Below are 25,798 nucleotides of genomic sequence, written 5' to 3'. Positions count from 1 at the left end.
CCTATGTTTACAATGTGGGCCAGCGATCTGTGGCTTGTGTGCCACATCATGTATTCCCCATTCAAGTCGACGTTCAAGATCCCGCCAGAAAAAGGAAGAGCAAATGATGTTATATGAACAAATTGATAGACTGATGAAGATTGATATATCATGAAGGGTCCGTAGGGGACAAGGAGGGAATGAGGTAATATGAATTTTATGGTCAATTGTGTCCCCTAACGTAGACCCCAACGGCTCCATGTACGTGCTTCAAGTACATGTATGTTCCCTCCACAACCCGCTATGAAGACGCAAATACATTTGCGTCCAACGTTAACATGTCCTCTTTCATATTCACCATGAATGGGTCGAATATTCAGTTCCTAAGTATGCCGTGCCACCGTCTTTACATGGTGCACTTTCACGTTTTCCTGGCTCTGGCGAGCTAGGCCCTGATTCCTGCCATCGAGCCCTTTCTGCCTTCTGTCTCTGAAAGCTGCAGCCTGGATCTGCATCCATGACCCTTACCCTACTCCCTGTGCGGCGAGCGGTGCCCGGCTCGGCCTGCTTGCCTGCCAAGACAATTCAGCCTTCAAGTTATCTGCTCCGCTCCTCGAAAATACATTCCTGTCTAGTGATTTAGGAAAACATCTCCCCAGCTGCAGAGCAAAGGGCCCGGCCTTTCTGTCTCCGTGCAAGTAATTCATTGCTCCCGTTACCATGGTAGGCCCATGGCCCCTCGCATCTCACGTAGACACGTAGACATATATGCACGCACTAGCAGTCAGTATAGAATAGCCTCTGCCCGAGAGACCTTTCCTTCTAGATAATACAGTTCCTCAAACACAAGATATTAGATATGATCTGGGTTTAGGTTGTTCTGACACGCCAGACTCCTGTCTCCATGTATAGTGCTAAATGTCAAGTCCCCTTCACCCTCCAGTTCCACGTCAATCACACGTCATGCTGCTGCGCGCGCATCTCTGCCATATATTTCTGCTGACACTGCAGGATTCCTCTATGGATCCACCCACCTGTGACACTTTCATGTGACGTTGTCTAGCACACACCTCCGTGTACGCCCTCGTGCACGCCTTCTGTTATGTACATGTGTTCTTATCTCTTTTCTCTCAGCTGTTACGCCTTCTGTATCCATCACCATTAAATGCATTTACTATATATATTGTATTCTGTTAATAAAGCATTGTCTATCCCTTCCTGAACCTTCGCGGTGATGGAACATGATACCTGGTTCGAACCAATTCCATTTTATGGAATAAAACCCTTATAAACTCAGATGCCACGGACTCTGCCTCTCATTTTTGATTGAGTTATTCTTATTGAACTTTACCGCATAGAAATTCCGCATAGGTAAATTTTATTTACCACATCACACTAAATAAGCACACGGGAATAATTGTCCAGAACGATCCTGAATCCACCATCAACTCAACATGCACACCATCAATCTCAAACATTGCTTTAGGTCTCACTCGCCTCCTAGGATTCATATCCGACTCTTCATCACTCACACACAGAATTTTATTTTCTCCCTCAAAGCTATCAACCGTAGCGACATCAGCTTGTTCTTGTTGAACAACAGCAGTCTTTCCTCTGGGCACAAACTTGCACATTCTTGAAAAGTGTCCCTGCTTCTCGCATTTCAAACAATCTTTGTCTAAGGCAAAGCATTTTTTATAATCAGCAGTGTGGTACGTGCTGCCACACCTCGAACACATTCTGTCTCTACTCTTATAAGAGTCCCCATTACCATAAGCATTGTTCGTCTTTTTTCCAACATACTTCTCACTCTTCTCATAGGATTTCTTTCCACCCACAGCTCCCACTTCCTCAACAACATCTACACACAACACGTTCTCTTTTGAACTATCCTTGCGTTCCATCTCCTTCATGCATGCACCAGATTCTTCAACAATTTTAGCAATGTCAATGGCATTCTGCAACGAGGGATTCTTCACCGCCCACAACTTCTCTTGCATCTTCTTGTTCCCACACTGAACGATGAGTTGATCCCTAATCATTTTGTCTCTGATGTTCCCAAAATCGCATTTCAACGATAACTCTCGTAGACGAGTAACAAATTGGTCCACACTCTCCCCTTGACGCTGAGGCTGCGTGTAAAACTTGTGTCTTGCCATAACTATGTTAACTTCTTTAGAGTATCTTTTCTTCAAATGAGCTTTAGCCTCCAAGTACACATTTGTAATTGGTCTTCCCTCTGCGTTAGTTCCTGGGGACAGAAACTTAAAAGCGTGTTGTCCTTCTTTTCCCAAGGTGCTCAATAGTAGCGCCTTTTTCCTTGTTGCACTGAAGTCCTTGCCATCAATTGCCTCAATGTAGTTCTCGAATACCTCAATCCATTCCTCCCATTCTATTGGAGGGTCCCCGCTTTGCTGTAGAAACAATGGTGGCATAACTACACTATTGCTTTCCATTCTTATGCTTGTACTGTGCTTCAACTGTTCCCCGAAAAACAAATAATGACGTACCAGAGACATATTTTTTTTTATGTTTTCAAATTAAATTCAACTGCTGCTCCACGAGTTACGCTGCCCCCAGTAAGCTACTGGAGACAATAATTACACAACATTACTCACGGGACTGTTTTCACATCGATATTTCCCGGAGCTGTATTTCCCTCCGTGCTCGTCTCGCGTTACCTAGCAACCCTCCGTGTTGAAGGAAGCGGAAATATGGCCGCCGTCACGTAATAAATACGTCAGGGCGCAACGTGCAGCGTGATGAGTCAGAAGGATCCGCTACTCGCTCTCGTCAGAGGAGCAACAATGTCCGCGTTGTCAGCGTTCTCTATTGAAGCGTTCTCTCAAGGAACTCCGACTCGTGCCGAGCGTTGGAGTCTTTTAAATGTCGCACAATCGTGGCTGTGCTCCGAGGTAAGCGTTACAGCCTCGATTCTATCTCACACTTGGCCCAGCACTGTACATCCAAAGTATTTCACAGACAACAATACTGTCCTTGATGCACAATGTTTCTCCTTGTTGCACGGATAAGTGAGAAAAATTAAAATGATCAGTACTCACACCAAATCCACTAACTCCAAACACAGCGCCGACCCTAACCACCTGAAGTGCATCCTGCTGAACACCCGCTCGGTCCACAGACACGCCACTGAACTCTGGGACCTACTCGACACTGCTTCACCGGACATCGCCTTCCTTACAGAAACTTTGATGAACGCCTATTCAGCGCCCGACATCGCCATAGCCATCCCGGACGCTTACAAGATTATCCGAAAAGACCGCACCAACCAAACAGGAGGAGGCATCGCCATCGTCCATAAGAACACCATCAGAATCACGACCAGCCTCGACGATAACCTTGCAACCGCCGAACACCTCCACTTTCAGATCCACACCGACCCCAGGACCCCACCCAGAGGCACCCTCATCTACAGACCACCAGGAACCCGTAAAACAATTCAGCGAAGACATCACTGACTTCATCAACCCACATGCCCTCGCCTCCGAGAACTACATTCTACTGGGAGACCTCAACTTCCACCTGGAAAAGAAAAACGACAGCAACACCACCACCCTTTTGGACAACCTGGCTAATCTTGGTCTTAAACAACTTATTGACACCCCCACCCATATAGCCGGACATACGCTCAACCCTATCTTCACCTCCAGCAAGCACATCTCCTTCGATCACACCACAGCTCTCCACTGGACGGACCACAGCTGTGTTCACTTCAGCTACAAAACTACCTCGACCCACAACCCCCCACAACCTATTCCACGAAGAAACTGGAACAAAATCTCCACCGACCAACTCCTCACATCGCTCAACCAAAACCCTCCCGCCCTCTCATCGGACCCAAACCAAGCGGCCACCAAACTCAAACAATGGATCATTCACAGCGCTGACGAACTAGCACCCTTGAAAAACCACCACACCAAACAGGGTAGCAAAAAAGCCACCTGGTTCAACGAGGACCTTAAAAAATCCAAGACACTATGCCGTACTCTCGAGAAAACATGGAGAAAAAACCCAACCACTGACAACCTAACCACCTTCAAGACAGCCACCCGCAAACACCATCAATTGATCCGATCCACCAAGAAATCAGCATTCAAGAATCGACTCGACAACAACGCCCAAAACAGCAAGGAACTATTCAACATCGTCAAAGAATTTACCAACCTCACCGCAGCCTCAAACGACATTATTCCCTCCCAAGACCTCTGCGACTCGTTATCCTCTTTCTTCTACAACAAAATCGCCGACATACATAACAGCTTTGAGAACATTTCCAAAGAACAGTCCACTCCACCTACCTCCGAACCTAAACCACCCTCTAACATCCTTAACGCCTGGAACCCAATCACCACTGAAGATACCATTCACCTAATGAACTCCATCCATTCAGGCTCGCCAACTGACCCCTGCCCCCACCACATCTTCAACAAAGCAGACTCCACCATCGCACCCCATCTCCGTGATGTCATCAACTGCTCCTTCAACTCTGCTACCTTCCCAGAAAGCTGGCAACACGCCAAACTCAACGCCCTCTTGAAGAAACCCACAGCGGACCCCTCTGAACTTAAGAACTACCGCCCCATCTCCCTCCTCCCATTCCCTGCCAAAGTCATTGAGAAAGCCGTCAATAGACAGCTCGCCGCCTTCCTTGAATCCAACAACTCCCTCGACTCCCCACAATCCGGCTTTCGAGCCAAACACAGCACCGAAACCGCCCTTGTTGCAGCGACAGACGACATCCGAACACTACTGGACAACGGAGAAACAGCTGCCCTCATCCTACTCGACCTCTCCGCCGCCTTCGACACAGTCTGTAATAGCACCCTCATACAACGTCTCAGCAACATCGGCATACAAGGAAAAGCCTTGGACTGGATCATCTCGTTCCTCGCCGGGAGAACCCAAAGAGTCCGACTCCCACCTTTCATATCAAAGGCCACGGAAGTCATCTGCGGAGTACCACAAGGATCATCACTCAATCCAACCCTCTTCAACGTTTACATGAGTCCCCTCGCATCCATCGCGCGACAACACAACCTTAACATCATCTCTTACGCTGACGACACCCAACTGATCCTTTCCCTTACCAAAGACCCTAACACCGCCAAAACCAATCTTCACAAAGGTATGAAAGAAGTAGCCAAATGGATGAAAAACAGCCGCCTAAAACTTAACTCAGACAAAACGGAAGTCCTCATCCTAGGATCATCCCCCTCTGCCTGGGACGACTCATGGTGGCCATCGGCCCTGGGCACAGCACCCATACCCACAGACCACGCACGTAACCTAGGATTCATCCTAGACTCCTCCCTCTCGATGACCAGACAAGTCAATGCCGTCTCATCCTCTTGCTTCAACGTACTTCGTATGCTCAAAAAAATCTTTCGTTGGATCCCCACCGAAACAAGAAAGACTGTCACCCACGCACTGGTCACCAGCCGACTGGACAATGGAAACACCCTCTAAGCCGGAACCACAGCCAAATTACAGAAAAAACTCCAACGCATCCAAAACGCATCAGCCAGACTCATATTGGACATCCCGCGCCAAGCTCACATTACCGGTCACCTGAAAGACCTCCACTGGCTTCCCGTCAACAAGAGAATAACGTTCCGTCTCCTCACCCACGCACACAAGGCCCTCTACAAACTAGGATCCGAATGCCTCAACACACGACTGTCCTTCTACACACCGACCAGCCAACTAAGATCCTCCAATCAAGCCCTCGCCGCAGTCCCGCGCATCCATAGATCCACCATGGGAGGAAGATCCTTCTCCTACTTGGCGGCCAAAACCTGGAATTCTCTCCCATCTCACCTCCGCCTTACCCAGAACCACATTTCCTTCAGGAAAGAACTTAAAACCTGGCTATTCGATAAATAATGCACCCCTTCCCCAAGCGCCTTGAGACCCTCTGGGTGAGTAGTGCGCTATACAAATTCCTGAACTTGTACTTGAACTTGATTCCATAGCTTCACATCCGTTCGCTCTGGCCACTCAAATATTCGATCCTCATTAAGCGTAGTCTCAATATGATACAGTCTTGTCACGCAGCACAGTAGTTCACTATTGAAAACAAATTCCTCCTTGCCAATAACCTTCATTACCGGATACACGCGTGGTTCTCTCCACCAGCTGGTAACACATCCATTAGTAGCTTCTTCTCTATATGCTAGCCTTCCATCGCCAAAATGTTGTATGGAAGAAGTCACAGCGACCATACAGAAGTATAGTAAAAAGGAAGTATTTATTATGAGCTACAAGTATCAGCTGGTGTCCCTCTCCAGGCTAGCAAGCAACTGTCATACCAGGCAAGAAGAGAGAACACCGAAGTGAGGAAGGATCCAAAAAAGAATGAACAGATTAAAGGGGCAGTGAACAGAAAGCAATAACACGTGAAAACAAGATACAACAGGCCACTGTGCTGTGTGAGTCCATTGGTTAAGATGTGAGTTCATTGGGGAGGCAGCCCAAACTGGGGTCTTGAACTCAGTTTGCAAATCTGCTTGTTTTAGATTGTAAACTCTTTTGGAGGGTTCCTTAGCGACCACCATGGACCTGGGTTGTTCTGTCTGTGCTCCCTACCCCTTGCCTGGCCATGTGTATGTTTTTCTAGACACAGGGACCAAGGCTCGTGTCCTATAATGGACGCCTGTTGTAGCCACGAAATCAGAAAGCTCAGGTTTTGTGAGCCTGGTTTTGTTTGATGGCACCTATATTAAAGAAGGGGTAAACATTTTCCTCCTGCAATCGAATTCATGTTTTTTAATGTTTGGGTTCATGGACAGTTAATGAGCTGAGTTCACATACTGTCCATGAATTAAAAAATCCAGATATTTATTTTAAAAATGGCATATTAACCCCTTAAAGCCCACTACACGTTTTTGTAGTTCTAATACCTTCAAAATTATTTAACGAGTGTACACGAGACCAAAGAAAGACTCGCCTCTGAGTAAAGTTCTAAATTCAGGACCAGTCTGGTGTAATGCGGTTCAGTATATTTTGCTGTAACAAAGAACAGCTTTTCTTATGGAAGTTAGCCATGAAAATTCTAAAATTTGACATCCGAATTCATGTCTTCCAAAGAGGATCTGTTCGAACCTTCACACGCTTTAAATTTGTGATTTACACTATTCGAATGGATGGGTTTGTGAATATTCACCAAGCATTATCAAAATTATGAGAAAATCAACATATCCACACAAAGAAACAATACCCTATTCATGGTGATGTCATCCATAATGTCAATGATAATGTGATTTGGAATGCCACTGGTGATGGCATCAAAAGCATTTGTCCTTTCATCTGTCATATCATATGTGAAGTCTAGAGCAGTAGATGTGATGGGTTTCAGTCATCTGTGCAAAAATCAATTCACCGTATAGTCTGAGGCCATTACCACCAGGATGCTTTGTAAATAAAGCAGTGGTATTTGAGTACCAATAATTGATTAAAAAATCCATATATTTCAGCATCAACTACTTCCTACAAAAGGTAGTTTACACCCTGTTCAAATCGCAGCAGTTATAAAGTAGATTGTAAAATTGATACTTGTATAGCGCACTACTCACCCGCAAGGGTTTCAAGGCGCTTGTACGAATACCGCTGTGGAACCCGTCCTGGCTTTCAAAACGTCCATAAAATTCCTATTAGCTTGTTGGTCACTGGTCTATTCTAAGCAAACAGCCCAAAGCAAATGCACTGTATTGTTATTGTACTAGTGAGAGGTGTAACATTGGTTGTTACCATGGCACCTTTTTCCATCTGGGACTGGCTGAAGGCCTCCATACAGGAGGTGTACACGCCCACTTCTTGAGCATAACCTTCATTAAGTGCACACAGACTGCAGTGGGCGTGGCTCCTGCAGGTCACGCGTGTTACGTCACAGAAACAGCGCCAAGAAATTCATATGAACTCTGTCAGACTGGATGTTTATGAAAAGAGATGGCCTCTGTCCCCTTCAACTCCGTGGATTCTCAAACATGTTACAGGCGCTGAATATCTGCAAAATAACTCGAATAATTCGAACTTAATCATCTGCACTCCAACACCCCTTTGATAGGCCTCAGACACGGGGGTGGGAGCAGATTTGGCTGTTTAATCGCCTCGCACTTCGTGGCGCTCAAGATAAATGACACCCACTGTCTGAAATTTACATTCTTGCTTCTGATGCAAAACTGTAATTAATTTTGTGCAGTGTTTCAGAATTGATCGCGGTCACTTGAATTTCTAATTTTTCACTCACTTCAAAGGCCTGCCGCCTTTGAGGGATGTGCTCCGAGGGCCGGTGCTAGTGCACCAAATGACTGTTTTACGCCTCCTTTTCAATGAGGTGAAGCAGAGGTCAAGGCGCGAGACTCGCGTGTTTCCCTGCCGGAGCCCGCTTCCGGATACATATGCCGACTTGTAGGAAATACTCGAGGTCTATTAAATGGCGGCTAATGAGCTAAGACGCAGTCGACTCCCTCCTGTGTATTGTAGCAATGCGGGAAAGGCTTCATTTGCACACCCTATTCAGTATAAAACAATTAAGCACAATTTAAGCTATAATTAGCCTAATTAACTGCACTGTAATGTTTGTATTCAAGATCAAAGAAACATTGTACCAGTTATCTAATTCAAGAAAGAGAATCCGCGCACGCTGATCGCTGTTCGACGCCTTTCTTTGTTTAGTGCGTTTTGCTGTAAAAACACTTGTCAGTGAAAGATTGAACAATATGAACGATTTTGATTATGCCATTGTCAAAGTCCGCCATACATCACAATTTCCCATTTTTAATCACTACCGTAAACCTCATAGCCGGAGGGCATGGTTTTAATTTGGGGCCTTCCTAATGAAAAGAGAAAAATAATTGTTTTGCCAGGATTTAATACTGAGCAATAAAATCAGCCAACCAGATTTTACCTCTGCATTCAATCTCTTTTTTATTATAAAACATTTTTGTGCGTTTTTTTTTTAGATTACAGGCGCAGATAGCGAGCATTTTACTAATAAATATTTCAGTTTGCTTATGAAGGCTAATGCTGTCATCTGAATATGGAATTATATTTCTTTCATGCTTCATTATCATTTCATGGTAGTAATGACAGAGAGGCGATGGAATATTTACAGGCTTTTCAGAATGCATTTATCCAATACATTTCCCTGAAGGGCACCGAGACTTAAAGATACATTATCCCTTTTTTACAGAAAGCTGTCCATAATCCGAATATTTGAGCCACCCAATCAGATCTTCTTCAGCCAGGCTTACGGCGCCTGTTCAAGTCTGACTTCTGCTTATTTTTTATTCTCAAAATGTATCAAACCTTCTTTTTATGTATCCCAATTGCATGACAAATAATTATCAGCTCTTAACTTTTACCAAATATTAGTACTGTCCATCATACATGGCGTTCAGCATTATGATCCGATGGGACGTATTACCGCGTTCAAGGGTCAACGCTGCACAAAGGTAGGCGGGAAGTGATATTCACCGCTTGGCTGGACATATCTATGTGATGTGCATGTTTATAATTTATGGCGTCAATAACACGGTGAGTGCACAGGCCACAGAGCAGCTCTGGACAAAGATTGTATTTGCATCGCAGTTCTTAGTAATAAACGACATGGGGACCTGCACAGTGAGTCGGCCTGACGCAACACCTTGCAGCGGGCCATCCATAGGGCAGCCGGCCTGTGAAGGAATCCATTTAGCCTCCCTACCTGCCATTTACATAAACCGAAGTCACTTAACCAGAGAAGGACAAATGCCACGCGGATCTCGCTCCTCTGTTATATTCCGGTTGGCCGTGATCCGAAAATCACATTCTTGCATTTTCTCAAGGTAAGCAAAAGAACTGAAGAAAAAACAGTGAACTTCAAAATAAAATGGAAGAAGCAAAGCTATCTCACTGAGGCAAAATGTGAACCGATGACAGAAATAATAACGTTATTACACTTAAAAATGTCCAACAGCAAAAACTCTATTTGCATTTGTTTACATGCATTTTGTTTAACTATAAGACATTTCTATTCATTTGCTGGAGCATGTCCAAATACGGTCAGTTCCTCTGATTTCAAAACAGCTAAAAGGCATTCTGTCTGCAGAGTCTCAGAGCCTAACTCTTAAGGTTTCTCAAGGAGAAATGACTCCTCTTCGGGTCCCAATAAGGAACATATTTCCATACAAAACAAAATAAGTAGAACGATACTACTAATAAAGTAAGATAGATCTGTGCTATGGATACTCGGGGCAACCACAGGATCATTTGACATCCATAACTCAATAGGTTCTCAATCCAAGACCAAACAAGTTTCCAAATCTTCAAATTCATCATGGACAAAACTGTTCTTCTTATATTAAAAATGCACATTTAAATGATGCTGTGAAAGTAAATCTGACAAAGTCGGATGTGGACTGTGGCGCACAAAGATAAAAAAAAAAGGCTTGGAAGAATTAGTATAGTATTGCAGTAGGACAGCGACCAGGTAGAGAGAGGATGGAGAATCATTTATGAACTGATGACCACATTGCTTTTTTTCTGAATCAGTGGTTGAAATAGAATTATAAAAGTATAGGTACTCACTGTCCTAAAGTACCTGCGTGCTAGTGAGAAGTGCTGGTACTCTCTCATTAAAAGTATCGAACTCCATCTGAGAAATACAGGCACTTTAGGAACCCAGTACCTGTGGGTACCGGCCCATTTAAAGGACTGCCCTCAATGGAGTGAGGTCCTCAGCCAGTCCTAAAAAAAAACATCGCACTTGTAAGTTTTTTGCAAAACTAGAAGTATCAGAAGGCAAAAAAGGATCAGATGTGAGTAAACAATTAATGAGACAAACTTAGCTGTGCAATACTTCCGGCATTCAAAATGGGAGGCAAGTAATGGCTGCAATAGGGCATTTCATGCACTCAGGGGTCCATTACCCTTTATGGACATCTTGGACCCTGCAGCAGCATCTAAAGGCAGACAGTGAGCATTCACATTATAGTTAGTTGCACACCCCAGCTGCTAATAATGTGTTACTAATGGTCTGTTTATCCTGTCTTTTGCAGGATTTGTTTTAATGTTACGTTATATATTTTTATTTTTATTGTTACTTGCTTAGCAGACAGTTGGCATTAAAAAGTGGTCCAGATATGTTTAGGAGATCCCATGTGCATTTGAAATTAACCAACTTTTTTCCTTCAGCCAGCCTGACCTCAGACATGGAAATTGGAAAATGGCGTGCTAGGAATCCTCTTTACAGGCTTGCTCGGGGTTACCAGACAGAAACCTGTAGGATATTGGTCAGTTTTTGCACAGGAATGGACATAAAAGAGAAACTAGGTTTTTATGGATATTGCCGGGCTAAAAGATGGCAGAAGCGAGCATGCACACCTGGAAACATGGATATTCAATTAACTATCTTGCTTTTAACCATGCCATTCAAGGTCACTCAGCTGCAATTGTTAACTCCTGACTGGGCCTCATAACTCCGCCCCTCCTCTCTGGTTGGTAAGTACCTGCAATTAGTTTTCTCTATTTAATGCACTTGTAAACATTGTAAACTTGTAAACATTGTGTAATATTTACTACATCCTTTTCAGATGAAACGAAATGTAGCAATGCATTCAAAGCAGTATTTGATAAATTTCATTTTGGAATAGACTGTCATTGTAATATTCTTTCCAACAAAAGTGATGTGTCATAGCGTTGTATTTTAAAGTATAGTCAGGGCCGGCTTTAGCGCAGGGTGAAGCCGCACTGGGTGCTGACCTGTGGAGGGGGCGCTGACCTCAAGGGTGGGGGGAGGGGCTTTGCATTTAGCAATAACTTATGATTTGAGAGATGAGGGGCACTTTTTTTCAGTGGTAGTGATAGAATCCAAGGAGGTAGTCATGAGGTGTGGGGGCGCCAAAAATGGTTTTGGCAGCGGACGCCAACAGCACAAAAGCCAGCCCTGAGTATAGTTATGTGTGAAATGTTATCCCTTCCAAAATGGATATCACTTAACATCAGAAATTGTAAAACTAACCTTGCAATCTTGAGCTTTAAGCTCTTTTCTCTAGGGCCACTAGGGATATAATAGACTTAAACACTTGAATCCCCTTGTTTGGGGGGCTTGCAGAGACATCTCTTCAAAACAAGTAAGCCGGATTCCAGAAAATGATCCCCCTTTATTAAAGCAGCCAAACAACATTGCAAAGAAGGCTCAGATGGAGCCCTTCCAGGGAGCTAATTTTATCAAACTCCAGCAGCCGCATCAGGTACTGCAGTGTAGGCTCTTGGAAGAAATGATAAACGTAAGAAATCTCTAAAATTATATGAAAATACACTTATCTCAGTAGGATGGAAATTTTAAAATTTGTAAGTGACAGTCTCCAGGTGTTAGGCTAGGCTAAAAGAAAGATACAAAGGCACACATGGAAATCCTTAGGGACTTGGGAGGTTACGGGGATGTGGTTTCCTGCGTCTCTGTACTCTTGGCATATTAGTGCTCTGGATGATTGATGTAGCTCTCAGACAGTGAGAGTCTATGTAAATTTGGTTCCAAGACATAACCTAGGAATTTATTTTCAAGTGAGGAGCTTAATTATAATAAATACCAGTATACCACTAGAGGCATGGCGAAGCTGGATAAATTGGCAGATTATTTTTAATATTATTGTATTCTTTTATTTCTTTCCTTTTTGACATTATTTAACTATTTTAATTTATAGATAAGTATTGATTATGTATTGATTATTATTCTGCCATCTTACACCTGCATTTATTAGTAACGGCCACTGACTTCAATGATAGCCATGGTACATCTGGTTGTTATGTTTTTGAGCTGTTCAATTTGATCTTGTTGCCCCCATTTACAATTTGCTCCTGTTTGTGTATATATTATTATACACCATGTTTCCCAAAACAGTTCATATTGTAGGGATGGGTTAAAATGGGATATATGGCCAAACTGCTAAAACCTGTATTTTGGAATGTCTCTGTAATCAGGAATGTAGGAAAGAGTAACATATTTTTATCTAACTAAAACATCTAAACACCAACATTTTATTACTTCAAAAAACACATCTAATTGAAGAAGAGTCTCTGAAACATAAAATTGAATTGGGAGTTAAGCAACTCCACAGTTGTGTACAATCACACTGAGTGGAGTTAGCATCCTCTTCCCAGAAAATATTTAAGTAGTTTCAGAAATTGTGAGGCACAACCCATTCAGTTGATGGTGAAAAGAGAATATGAATGAGTATATGACAAATAATATATGCCTTCTACAGAGCATGGCTAGGGTCAATTTCTGACGAACTAAAGGATGTACAAATTACATTAAATCATGCAAACTTGTTTGTTGGAGGAGAGTTAATCTCATATCTAACAGAGGATTGTCCTCTTTATGAAAACTGGAAGATCAATAACTGACAATTGACTGTGGCCATGCTCAAGCAGAGGCTTGACACGCTACTGCTACCTCATATACATGTAAACTTATCTCAGACAAAACTATATAACCTCTACCTCACTATATGTATTCATCCTTATTACTCTTTATATGCACTGGAATGCCATATAACCCTACCTCACCGAGCCTGGTTTGATACCAGGACACTAGCCAAGCCCTACTAGCCATCTAAGGCCAATTGCACATACATTAGGAAATTATATATCTAACCATGCCCACACATTGTATTGCCTTCTACCTCATATCGATTTTCTGTTGTTATTAATGCTATTATAATGGATATATGTGTTGACACTAGGAATTTATATAGCTAATTTCGTCCATACACTATACTGCCTCTACCTCATATCTATTTTGTTTTGTTTGTTTTTACTGTTTTGATAATGTTATATATCATTCTTTACCTGTTAAGCACTCTGATACCCACGGGTCTTGTCCGCACTATATAAAACTCTATAAATAAATAAATAAATATCCGAAGCGTTCATGGACAAAAGCATTAAGCTGCTATTTAGGAACACTATAGCTAGGAAAAAACATAAGCATCACTTAAAACACAAAATTGGGCAGTGCTGCATAAGTGCCAGTGCAACCAATAGTAAATCTAGGGCTAAGTTTAGTAACAGTCCATTACCTCAAAAATCTCACAGCAATGTCCTACACCTTTTATTCAAATACTCACAAGTAATAAATAAGGTTTGAAGCATGGGGTGGGCATGTGTCAGGTAATGAAGCTCAGAGAGTCGGTAGATGGTTTCAAAAAGTCTTTATATCGAATCAATTAATTCATACGATATAGGAGCATTACACTCAGCCAACGCATTTTGTGCTCACATGGAGGACTTCTTCAGTGCTCAGATTAAGGAGAGTATTGTGACGGTAATGTAGAATTGTTGCACAACGGGGACCTCCAGATTGGTACACTGGGCGCAGAGGAAAATTCACAGGACTGAGTGCGGCCTATGATCAACATTCCTATGCAAATGAAAGTAATATAGAAGATTACAGGGTTGAATCTCCAGGCAATAACACTGGATGCAGAACAGGAATTCCCCGGGCCAAGTCCGGCCTATCCGGTGTCGGTATTCCGTCTCGGAGTTGCTGCTCTGTATTACTTACATTCGCCTATGAATCTTGCTCAAAGGCCGGACTCTGCCCTGTGAATTTTCCTCCACACCCAGTGTACCTATCTGGAGTGCCCCTACATTACAGTTACGATACTCGCCTTAATCTAAGCCCTGATGAAGTTATCCATGTGAGAACGAAACGCGTTGGCTAAGTGTGATGCTCCTATATCGAATGAACGAATCAATTCAAAATAAAGACTTTTTGAAACCATATACCAACTCTCTGGACTTCATTACCTGATGCACGCCCACCCCTTGCTTCAAGTTAAGATCTTGAACACAGAAGCATCATTTGACAGCTGGTGCCTGGGTTTGTTGTGCAGGACTTCTGCCACATATGACACTAGCGTGAGGTGCAGAAATAACAGTCCACATTCAAATTTCTCTTTTGTTGTAATAAATATGGTTGGACTTGCTTTTATTAGACAGAACCATTTCTCAAAAATGCATTAGCATGAGAATTAACAACATAGAGGCATATTATCCAAAATGTCCTTCACATCTAACATGGGCTTCAATTGGAATTCCATAGAGCAGATTATCAAGCCCATTATCACCGTTTTAGCTGCAGTTTTCTGCTGCTAAAGCAGCGATAATTTTATCACCTGTCTTGGTAATATGCACCATAGTTCTTTTGGATCATTCTCCTATGGAATTATTGTTTACCACTCCATCACCCTGTAAAGGAGAATCTATTAGGAGACTAACCGCCTGATATTTTCGAAAAAAAGAGGATGAACTTAAAATAGGAACTACAACTATAAACTTCATCATCCATAAATCAGTGATATTTCAGTCATACCATTAACGTGGGAAAATATATAGTTTAATGTACTTTATGAGTGATCTATTTACCACAGGCATGTCTTAGATCAAAAATCTAGAAACTAGAAAAAACAGTAATTCTTTGAGCCAAAGGTACCTAGACGAAAATAAAATAAATACTGAAAGTAGGAAAAAAAGTAGAAGCAACTCAGCCTGAAAAAATAAAACATATGCCATAGGACATGAGTTTGTATTACTCAGATTAAGCAGAAATATTGGTAAGGGGGGACACATTTCCTTCCTTCTTTATATCACTCTTTCCTTCCTTTCGTTTTATGTTTCCTCCTGCCTATACTATCCCTTCTCTGCTATTTGTTAGGATACTATTTTGACTTAACCTTTACTCTGGAAACCACACGTTGGCCCTTTTCAGTTCCACTCTCAAGCCACAGAATCTTATTACCAAAAATCTGCTCGGCTATCGTTTTATCACCCTTAATGCCTCTTTCCTGCTGTTAATCATCTAGTTGCGTACCCCCGCTTGGTCTTTCTTTCCATTCTTCTCTCTCTTCTTCTGAATTTGCAAACTTTTTCCTTTCAAAAATCAATCTTATACAATTAATCTTCTGTTCTGTTCGGTTGCCTGTTCTCTCCAGCCCCCATGGAAAGAAATCCCTTGTGGTTTCCTCTTTCTTCTATATTTCTGACTGAGAACCCTATGTATTTCCCAAATGAGCCAGCACCACTATGGCAATGGACCCTTTCTCTGCTTTTCTTATCTCCCAGCTCTATCCTTTTGTTTGCATTTCTTCTTCTTTCTAACATTTCTTCCCTATGTGGTTACAGTTCTCTCATTCCTTTAAACATGTTGGTATCTTAACTCTGAGAAAAAAATCGCTCTCAAGCCTTTGGTTCCTTCACAGTTTTGTCCTGTATCCCTTTTTCTTCCCCTTTCTGAATTTCATGAATGTAATGTATACCGCCAACTCTCATTTTCGTCTTATTTCAGGTTTCATTCTCACCCACCCAAAAAACGAATTCTCGCTGTCTCAAAACACATTCACTCTGCTCACAACTTACCTTTCTATAGTCGAGCATCTGTCTCCTGCTAGTAAACATTATGACTGAATGCTATACCATTGCATGAATGGCACAGTCAAAAGTTGACAAAAGCAATAATAGGTGGCACAGAGAATGAGTGTTCTCCCATGTCAGATTCACCCTTCAGCACGTAGATGTTGCTTCTTAATGCATCCCTCTTTTGATCACTGGTGAATGGAAAAGTGGATGTCTTTGCTTGTGTATTTGGACTCCTTTGGACTGACGTTACAGGAAGGTCTGTCAGCAACAGATGGGAGGCCAATAGAACTTCAGTGGAACCTAGAAGAATTTTTAAGATTTTTTTTATCAAAAACAAAATGGGCAAACCACAGTTCCACATTCTGGAAGAATGACAAGAGGGTCCAAACAGGTGTGTTCAATTTTGGTATTCTTTCCCTAGCTGCACTGGCGCTCCAGCTTAAATGTCATGTCACTGCCAGTTGGCAGGGTATGCTCAGACGTGAGTCCCTTGCTCACTTGGCCACTGGATTCAAGATAGCCTGGCTGATGAGGATTATGAATCCGAAACCGGTCCCAAGATGCTTGTTTCCGGTCCAGGGAAGACATAGCTTGGCAGTTCGGGCTGGACTGTTCCCATGAGGCACAGGGTCAGACTGATTTACATATGGCCATGTCTGAACTGGGGTGGCTGAGTGGGCTAAAGAATGGTGATGGATTAAACCCAGATCAGTTGACTGGGGGTGAGTGTGTGATTTGCTCAAACGCTCCGTCCATCATCCCCTTTTGTATCGCACTGCCAGTAGGACAGCAGCTCCCTGACAATCAATGCAAGTGCATCTCTATAGTTCATAAATTCAATCAACCAAGCTGAGATAGGATTTCCATCCATAGAGGGGTTTCTTAGAGGGGCACACTTTGCTCTTCTCTCAGAATTTACTGCAGTGTTCAGTGCCTATGTGCCACTGGTGATGTGCAATATCAAGGGGCTGTGTATGAAAGGGATCTTGAGTACATCCCTCAGATAGACATATCAGGCATATTGTGCAGTATAAGAGGATTCTAGGACTGTCTTTGTTTCTCTTTCAGCACTCCATATGATCTTCTCACTTAATTTGCCATGAAGAGTTGGGCTTGCCTTACTTAGAAGACTGTATCAGAGCATGACCGGCATTATTGTGTTTGGCAATTTGGAGTAATGAGGAAGCCTGTCTATCAAGAGATATCCTTTTGGATTGCTTTGCATGTGATAGAGATCACTGCATTCCTTGGTTAGCATATGTCAAATCCACATATTTAAAGACTGGCATGCAGTGCGCTTTTGGGGAGCCAAAAATTAGTAAGAATTTAAATAAAAAACAATTCCAACAAGCATTATATGACTGTGAGAATGCCCAAGATTGATCAAGGACGAGGGAAAGCCTAATAATGCTGCTTATCTGAGTTTGACTCTACTAAGTTGCCCCACTAATTATCTCTTGTGTGCACGGGGGCTTTGGGATCACTCCTTTTTAGTTTGCTTTAGAGCAGCCACAATAAAATACCTGTTGTGTTTCCTGTTGGGCTTTGCAAATAATTTAGATGTTAGCCCTTACCCCTGTGAGGGCAAATCTGGGCAATCTGTGTTGCACTTTGATTTTTTTTGTACATTTTATGTAGGGTATGCCAAATATTTTTTAATCCCACTTTTAAAAAAGAAATGCCATAATATCAGGCGATTCAGGCCAGCTTTCATGTTTTTATTACAGTTGCCAGATGATGAAACTATATTGCATGCTGGCTCATTTTTTAGATCTGCTGTGAGAAATTGTAATACTATGCTTCCATAACCATCCTGCTATCATAGTTTTATTGTATGAATGTAAGCCAATTGTTGCTGTATATATCACTTTGATTCATCTAATTGCCTTTATATCACGTGATTTTAATTGTTTAGAAATTGTCTTGTTACTTTTATGGATGTTCATTGCACCTGAATAATGATTTTTTTTATTCCTATGCATGCAATGTTCATGAACATTTATAATCATAAAAAAACAGCATGTAGCTGCCCTACTTTCACTACTTGCCTGAAACCACCCAATTTAAGTCTAAAGGGAATTCCACTAGGCATAATCACTGAGTGCCAGTGTGGCCTCCTGCCTGGGCTTGTGTAGAAGCAGAGGGCGACTCTACCCAAAACCTAAGGGTGGGGAAACCAACGCGGAGCCTTACCCTCTCAGGGCCAATGGTGTACCTGAGTAGTACCCGATCTTTGATTAGAGGCGTCCCTTATGATAAGAGTCTTCTTAAGCTGCATCAAAAATAAGATAATGCCAGGGAACTGCAGGGTAAAGGAACACAAGGGCAGGGGTTGAAGATCTTGTTTGGTATGAACAGCTGTGGCATCCTGTGCCAGCTAACGTTTTCTGGAATGCCCATTATTTATCGTGTTGGCAAGCAGTGAATCTAATATGGTGCACTATGTTTTTATTGTTTCAATAGCAGATCTCAAACCTATGCTGGTCTAAGATGCACACAAGCAATGCTTCTTCCCACTGAAGCGAGTAGCTTCTTCCACATAAATTGAGACTATAAAGAGTTTAATGGTTGCTAACAACTGGATGTATTTCTTATACTGTTACATCTGTACCATGTGTAGTAATGAGGTTCATGCAACGTCCCTCGTAAAACTCACTCATTTTCCAAAATTTGGTTTCTTCACTGAGATCGTAAGGCAGTTGATAATTGTGCACAGAATACATTCTATATGTTTTGTGTATGTCAGTTCTGTGCTGATGTTCTTCCATTGAAAGTCAGAGTAAATGCTAACAAAATGGTGGTTCATTCCCCAAATGACCTCCCACAGCTGACCTGTCATCTAATTGTGCAGATATAGAAAATATATATTTACTCAAACCCCATTATACAGCTTAGACAAAGAACTGGAAAAAAAAATAATTTGCACTTTAGACAATTTGGGACCTATTTATAAAATGTACAATGATACTACTCACACATTTTGAAATGCTGTTTGCTAACCTACATGTGAAGGTCTATGAGTCCACTTTTTCTACCTTTTCTTACCTAATTTTTTCTTTAGCATGGCTCCTTTATTTGTTTTTGGGTCCATACCCACTGACCTTGGCCCAGCCACTTGGTTCACAAGGTTCTTGGACATTTCTAGATTTGGACCTTGTCAAGCTGACAATTCTGTTGTGTTTGTTTTTCCCTTAGGAAAATGTTTGTCAATTAGACTCTGATTTTGTTGCCCTGCTGATTTTGTTTGTTTGGTTATAACCATTGTGATGCATAATCTTTAAAGCGCTCTGATACCCTCGTTTGTTCGCGCTATATAAAACTTTCAAATAAATAAATACATTTTCTATGTGGAGATCTCTGCGATTTCTATGGATATCTCTACACATGTACACCTACATTTTAGTACATCCAACAAAGTGGAAATGATCCTGAGGAGTTAGGAGGGGTTAAGGGAAATTTAGGGAGGGGTTTAGGGAGGCTCATGCGTTCACCCATGAACTCATCTCTACAGCGAAAAGGGACATAAAACAATTGTATATGTACTCCAGCTCCGACCTGGAATAGTCCAGTACTGCACATGGTGACTCACAATTATTCCAACACCCTCCTATTGGGATTTATAATATTACCAGCTAGGAAATAAAGTTAAAGTAAATTAATCAATCTCAAACCTTTAAAAGTATATATGTTTTTTTAATGCTAAATATTGCATTTAAATAAAACATATTTATGTTCTTATACAATATTGTAATACATTTTGAATTTGAAAATAAATGTAACTCAAATTTTAAGTAATTAAAATAAATTCTTTACATAACTTTTAGTAATTTGTATGCATACCAAAGAACTACTTTGAAAAATAATTTACATTTAATTTCATATAATATATATTTGTGAATTAAAAATGTATTTCAAAATTATATGATGAGTGTAGTAACATTTTAATTGTGTTACTTATTCAAATACATATTTAAAATGAACTATAGTTAATATTTATCATAAAATATTTTTACAAATGTATCCTAAACACCAAGTATCGCTATATTTTCCCACTAAACAGGCAGTCACAAGTGCAGTTATCTTGCAGGCAACAGGGTCATTATTTGAATGGTGCAGCAGGTGCCGTGGGAACGGGCCCAAAAGTTATCAGAACGCCTCTAAACACCTAATAATGCTATATTGTACAACTAAACAGGCAGGCACAAGTGCAGTTATCTAGCAGGTGCTAGGGTCATGATTACAATAGCAAAACAGGTGCAGTTGCACCCAGACCAAAAGTTCCAGGCACCCCACTAAACACTGATTACAGCTATATTTTACAACTAAACAGGCAGGCACAAGTACAGTAATCTTGAAGACAAAAGGGTCATGATTTGAATGGTACAGCAGGTGCAGTGACAGCGGGCCCAAAAGTTGTCAGAACTCCTCTGAACACATAACAATGTCAAACAAGCAGTCACAATTGCAGTTACCTTGCAGTTAAAAGGGACTTGATTTGACTGGTGCAGTAGGTGCAGTGGCACTGGGGCCAAAAGTTTTAAGGAACCTACTAAATCCAGAGTATTGATAAATTTTGCTACTAAACAAGACAGTCACAAATCAATGTATCTAGCAGGCAAGAGGATCATGAGTTAAATGGTGCAACAGGTGCAGTAGCACCAGGACCAAAAGCTCTAGGCACCCCACTAAACACCTCATATTGCTATGATTTAGAACTAAACAGGCCGTCACAAGTCCAGTTACCTTGCAGACAACACAGCCATGATTTGAATGGTGCACGAGGTGCAGTGGCACCAGACCCAAAATTTGTCACGACCTCCTCGAAACACCAAATATTGCTATATTTTTCTGCTATACAGGCAGACACAATTGCAGTTAACTTGCAGTTAATAGGGGCTTGATTTGTATGGTGCAGCAGATGCAGTGGCACCGGGGCCAAAAGATCCAGGGACCCCACTAAATGCAGTCACAAGAGCAGTTATATAGCAGGCACTAGGGCATGGGCACTCACTAACTTTCTTTGGGGGGGGGGCTAGAGCAAAAAAAAAACCTGTGACCATGAGGTTGAACACAAGCACCTGAAGCAGACGCATTTGTCCACTGAGCCACCAGACCCAGCATACATATCTATCTATATCTATCTATCTATCTATCTATCTATCTATCTATCTATCTATCTATCTATCTATCTATCTATCTATCTATCTATCTATCTATCTATCTATCTATCTATCTATCTATCTATCTATCTATCTATCTATCTATCTATCTATCTCTCTCCCACACTATCTATCTGTCTGTCTCTGTCTGTCTTTAGCTGTCCCTGTCTCCATCTATCTTTGTCTCCATCTGTCTCTGTCTCTATCTGTCTCTGTCTCTATCTATCTGTCTGTCTCTCTGTCTCTATTAACCCTGGGCGTAGCACTTCGCTATGCCCACGGAGTGGACGTAGTGTTGCCTACTTCGCCATTTGCGAAGTAGGCGTAGCAGGCAACACTATGTCTACCCCGCGGGCGTAGCGAAGTTGCCCGCCACCCGCCTCCCTCCCGCCCTCCCAAAATACTTACCTTGTCCGCCGCGTCCCCGGGGCTCTCTCTCGTCATCGAGTGATTCACTCTGCCGTCTTTGATAGTAATGTGCATGCGCGGCTGCCCGCGCATGCGCATTTCTCGCGAGAAATGTGCATGCGCGGGTGGCCGCGCATTCGCATTACTATTCAAGACGGCCTCACTTGAAACGTAGACACTCAGGAATTGCCTGGTGGATCTCACAAGGTGCTGAAACCTGTTGGGGAGGCTTATTGGTGACCTTCCTACTCTGATATGCTGGCTCCCCCCTCAGGCTCTATGATTACCTCCAGAGGCTCTTGGTGTCCCCCTATGATGCCCCACTGTTTGTGCTGCCACGGGCATGTGGCAAGTGTGTCGGGGTCAGGCATACTACCATGGTGCACCCCTGCTGTGATTATGGGGAAGGACAAAATCCAGAAACCTCATCCTTCCCAGACCAGCATTGACCATCACACCACTGGCTCTAGGGCGAGTCGGTCTGGAGCAACAGACAAAGAAGCCCAGCCAGCAGGCCACGATACTACAAGCCATGCAAACCTCACGGGCCACAGTAGAATCCAAAATAGTGGATGAGCGGGTTGACGTGGTGCTTCTCCATCAGGACCTGCAAATTGCTATTGGGTGGATATCCTCAGTTGAAAATGATATCTCAGACCTCAAGGACAAAGTCACTTGCTTGCTCACCCAAATGGCTGAACTGCATCGTCGAGCAGAGGATGTGGAAAACCACTCCTGGTGCAATACCCTCAGGTTCCTATGATTTTCTGAGGGATTCCACTCTACCGGCCTACATTTATAGAGCATTGGAACAACAAGTCATGTATGCCATTTGGGAAACTTTCACCGTAATTCGCAGTGGAAAACTCTCAACCCGTAGCCTGTCCCTGGTGAACTGCACTGACCCATTATGGCCATATTCCTCAATTTTAAAGCCAGAGACAGTATTCCACAATTGTGATCTGAACTCAGTTGCCAAAATGCAAAAAGCCTCCTCTTTCTGGATTACTCCAGGGAAGTACAAACGAGATGACAAGCTATTAAATGGTGAAGCAGACAGTCAGGGCCAGAATTACAAGCCCCTTGCGTCACTTTTATGCTGCTGTTGCATCACTTTCGGGAAGCAACTGTAGTGGAAAAAATGCAGCAAATTTACTATGTGACGCATCTAGGGAGATGCCTCACGTTGTAAAGCCCTGCGTGACATTATAATTGCCTCAGGTATAATGTATGCAGGGTAGGCGTTCCCATGCAGGAAACCCTTGTAAAAGTGACGCAGGGAAATCTACATGATTTCACTGCGTGACTTTTAGGACGCCACTGCGTCAAAACCTTATGCCTGCTTGAAGCAAGCATAAGGAGTGAAGCAGTGTATTGGAAATAGGCCATAACGTGCATTGCTGAAGTTGCTTCGTGACATAGATCTTAATAAGTCCTACATGCTCATGTTTCTGGCTCGGCACAAAGTCATCCAAGAAAACAAAACACACTTCTGTGAGACCCCAGAAGCAACTTGGCAGTGGCTCATGAAAGAGGAGAAGCTACTGAGGAACCCACACGACTCAGCACCCCCTCCCCCCGGCTGGGAAATTGGCAACTGTAAATGCTGAGTCATTCTGATGCAGGTGAAGGGTCCAAACCAACTCCAGCAAACATAGGGGCCAGCATGGGTCATCTTGCCCTCCCCTGGCTCATCTGTGTCATTACCTGAGCGGTTGTCAAGATCCAACCCTGCTGAAGACCAAGCTGATATCTTCCACACGGGGATCAGCCCAGAGGGATCAGCACCCTTCCTGTACTTACTGCCAACACTAAAAGTACCTGAAGCCTGGCTGAACACGCTGAAAGACCCACATTGGGCGTAAGAACCCACCTGGTTGCCCATATACGGAAGCTAATTAACCTAAGAACACCATGGTCCTAAGTTTTGTTAGCAAAATGGTATGGCATCTCTACACATTATGACGTGGAATGTAAATGGTCTCCCGGACCATATAAAATGCTCCTCGGTGTTGTGTTGTGCCCACAGTTTCCTGCCCTCGATTCTAATGTTAAAAGAAACTCATTTGATTGGAAGGGCATTGCCTATTTCTGGCCCACCACAGATTTGTCAGAGTTTATCATGCTGGCTACGTGCAGGGCACCTGGGGAGTGGGAATCCTTCTGCGGCCTGGATCTCAAGGGAAGATATATTGCCCTAACGGGAACACTGGAGGGATGACCACTGAGCCTCCTGTGCCTCTATGCTCCACCTACAGCCTTTGACTCCATACTGGGTGCCCTCACACATTACTATCCAAACTCCCAAGTGTCCCCACGTATGTAGGAGGTGACTTCATCATGGTCACTGACCCTGTTGCCGACTCCACAGGTGCTCTATCAGAGCACCGACACAGCAGTGCCCGACACCTTTTCAATTGGGTCAATGCGCTGGGTCTCTGTGATGTTTGTAGACTGTGGAACCAAAGGGGACCACATGCATACTTCAGCCACATAGCACACACATGCCTATATTGACAAGATACTCATGCCCGCCGCAGACTGGCTATCCATTTCTCAGGTGCCAATCTTGGCACATGGGATTTCTGTTCATGCCCCAGTAATTCTCCAGTTGATGGTGGCAAATGCTGCCCCATACTTTGTGTGAAGAATTAACACGTGGTTTCCAACAAGTATGCTCACACAGTGGGAGATTAAATAAAAGCAAACTTCCAAGCTTATGAAGGGTCTGTGAGTTCAGCGGGTACCCTCTAGGCGAACTGTAAGGCAACTATCATAGGCCATACCAAAAGTCTAAAAGGATGACAGGAGAAAGCCACACACCATCACATCACTCAGTTAGAAGCCAAAGCCCACCAATTGGAGGCACAACTGTCTTTAAATTCCCAGGGGGAAGTAAGCCAACACTTGGCACTGATTAGTGAAGAGATATGTGTTGTGTCTCTTTAGGCAGAGAAGAACTCTGGCGAGTGACTGCTGCCCAAAATACATTTGGGGTGATAAGAACAGCAAAGTGCTGTACTGCCTTGCCTCCTGTCTTTTAGCAGGCAAGGTCATACCGGGGATCAAGGCTCTTCATTGCAAGGGGGATCATAGCTCAAAAGCTATAGCCAAGGCATTTGCGACCTACTACATTCAATTACATGCTGCAATCCTGCCTATACCTACCAGGGAACTCCGCTCCAAATCCCTCTCCCTAGCAGTCACCTGACACATCCACCGGATGAACAGTTGAGGACGCCCTTCCCACCTGGTAGCCAAGGCCTAGAACAACCTCCCCCTGCACTTCAGAGCATCACTTTCTCTTCAGCAGTTTAAGAAGGGTGCCGCACGGTGCAGCATGAGTATGGTCCCCCAGTGCCTCAAGATGCTCACGGGTGATGCACTTTTGCTTTACAACTCTTGATGAATGGTTGATTTTAAACTTCTGATATCATCCTTAGGTCCAAGGCTCTTATGTTCTGCTTCCAGTTGTATTAGGTGAAAGGGGCCATCCTATGCCTGGGTGGATTGGTCACACTGACTTGATTGGCTTGGCTTCCAAAGAACCTAATTATGAGAATAGGTCACTATACTGTTTCAGCTTACTATGTACTTTCAGGATTACTTCAGGTTCATAGTTTTTAATGCTGTGAGCAAAATAATGAGGCACAGATGCTCTTGTATTGTGTAGCTGAGAAGAATGCTAGTACTAGGTTCTGTGACAAAAAGTTGGTCTTGTTCGATCCCACCTTATGTGCTATTGTAGTCTTCATGGTCCTAACTAAAAATGTGTCACAAAATCAATAGTGTGTCAACAGAGTCATACATTTAATTTCCTTAGATTGCCAAAA

The sequence above is a fragment of the Lissotriton vulgaris genome, chromosome 12 (assembly GCF_964263255.1).
Source record: "Lissotriton vulgaris chromosome 12, aLisVul1.2, whole genome shotgun sequence".
Taxonomy (NCBI): Eukaryota; Metazoa; Chordata; class Amphibia; order Caudata; family Salamandridae; genus Lissotriton; species Lissotriton vulgaris.
The sequence above is the reverse complement of the archived record's forward strand: the minus strand, read 5'-3'. Positions refer to the sequence as shown.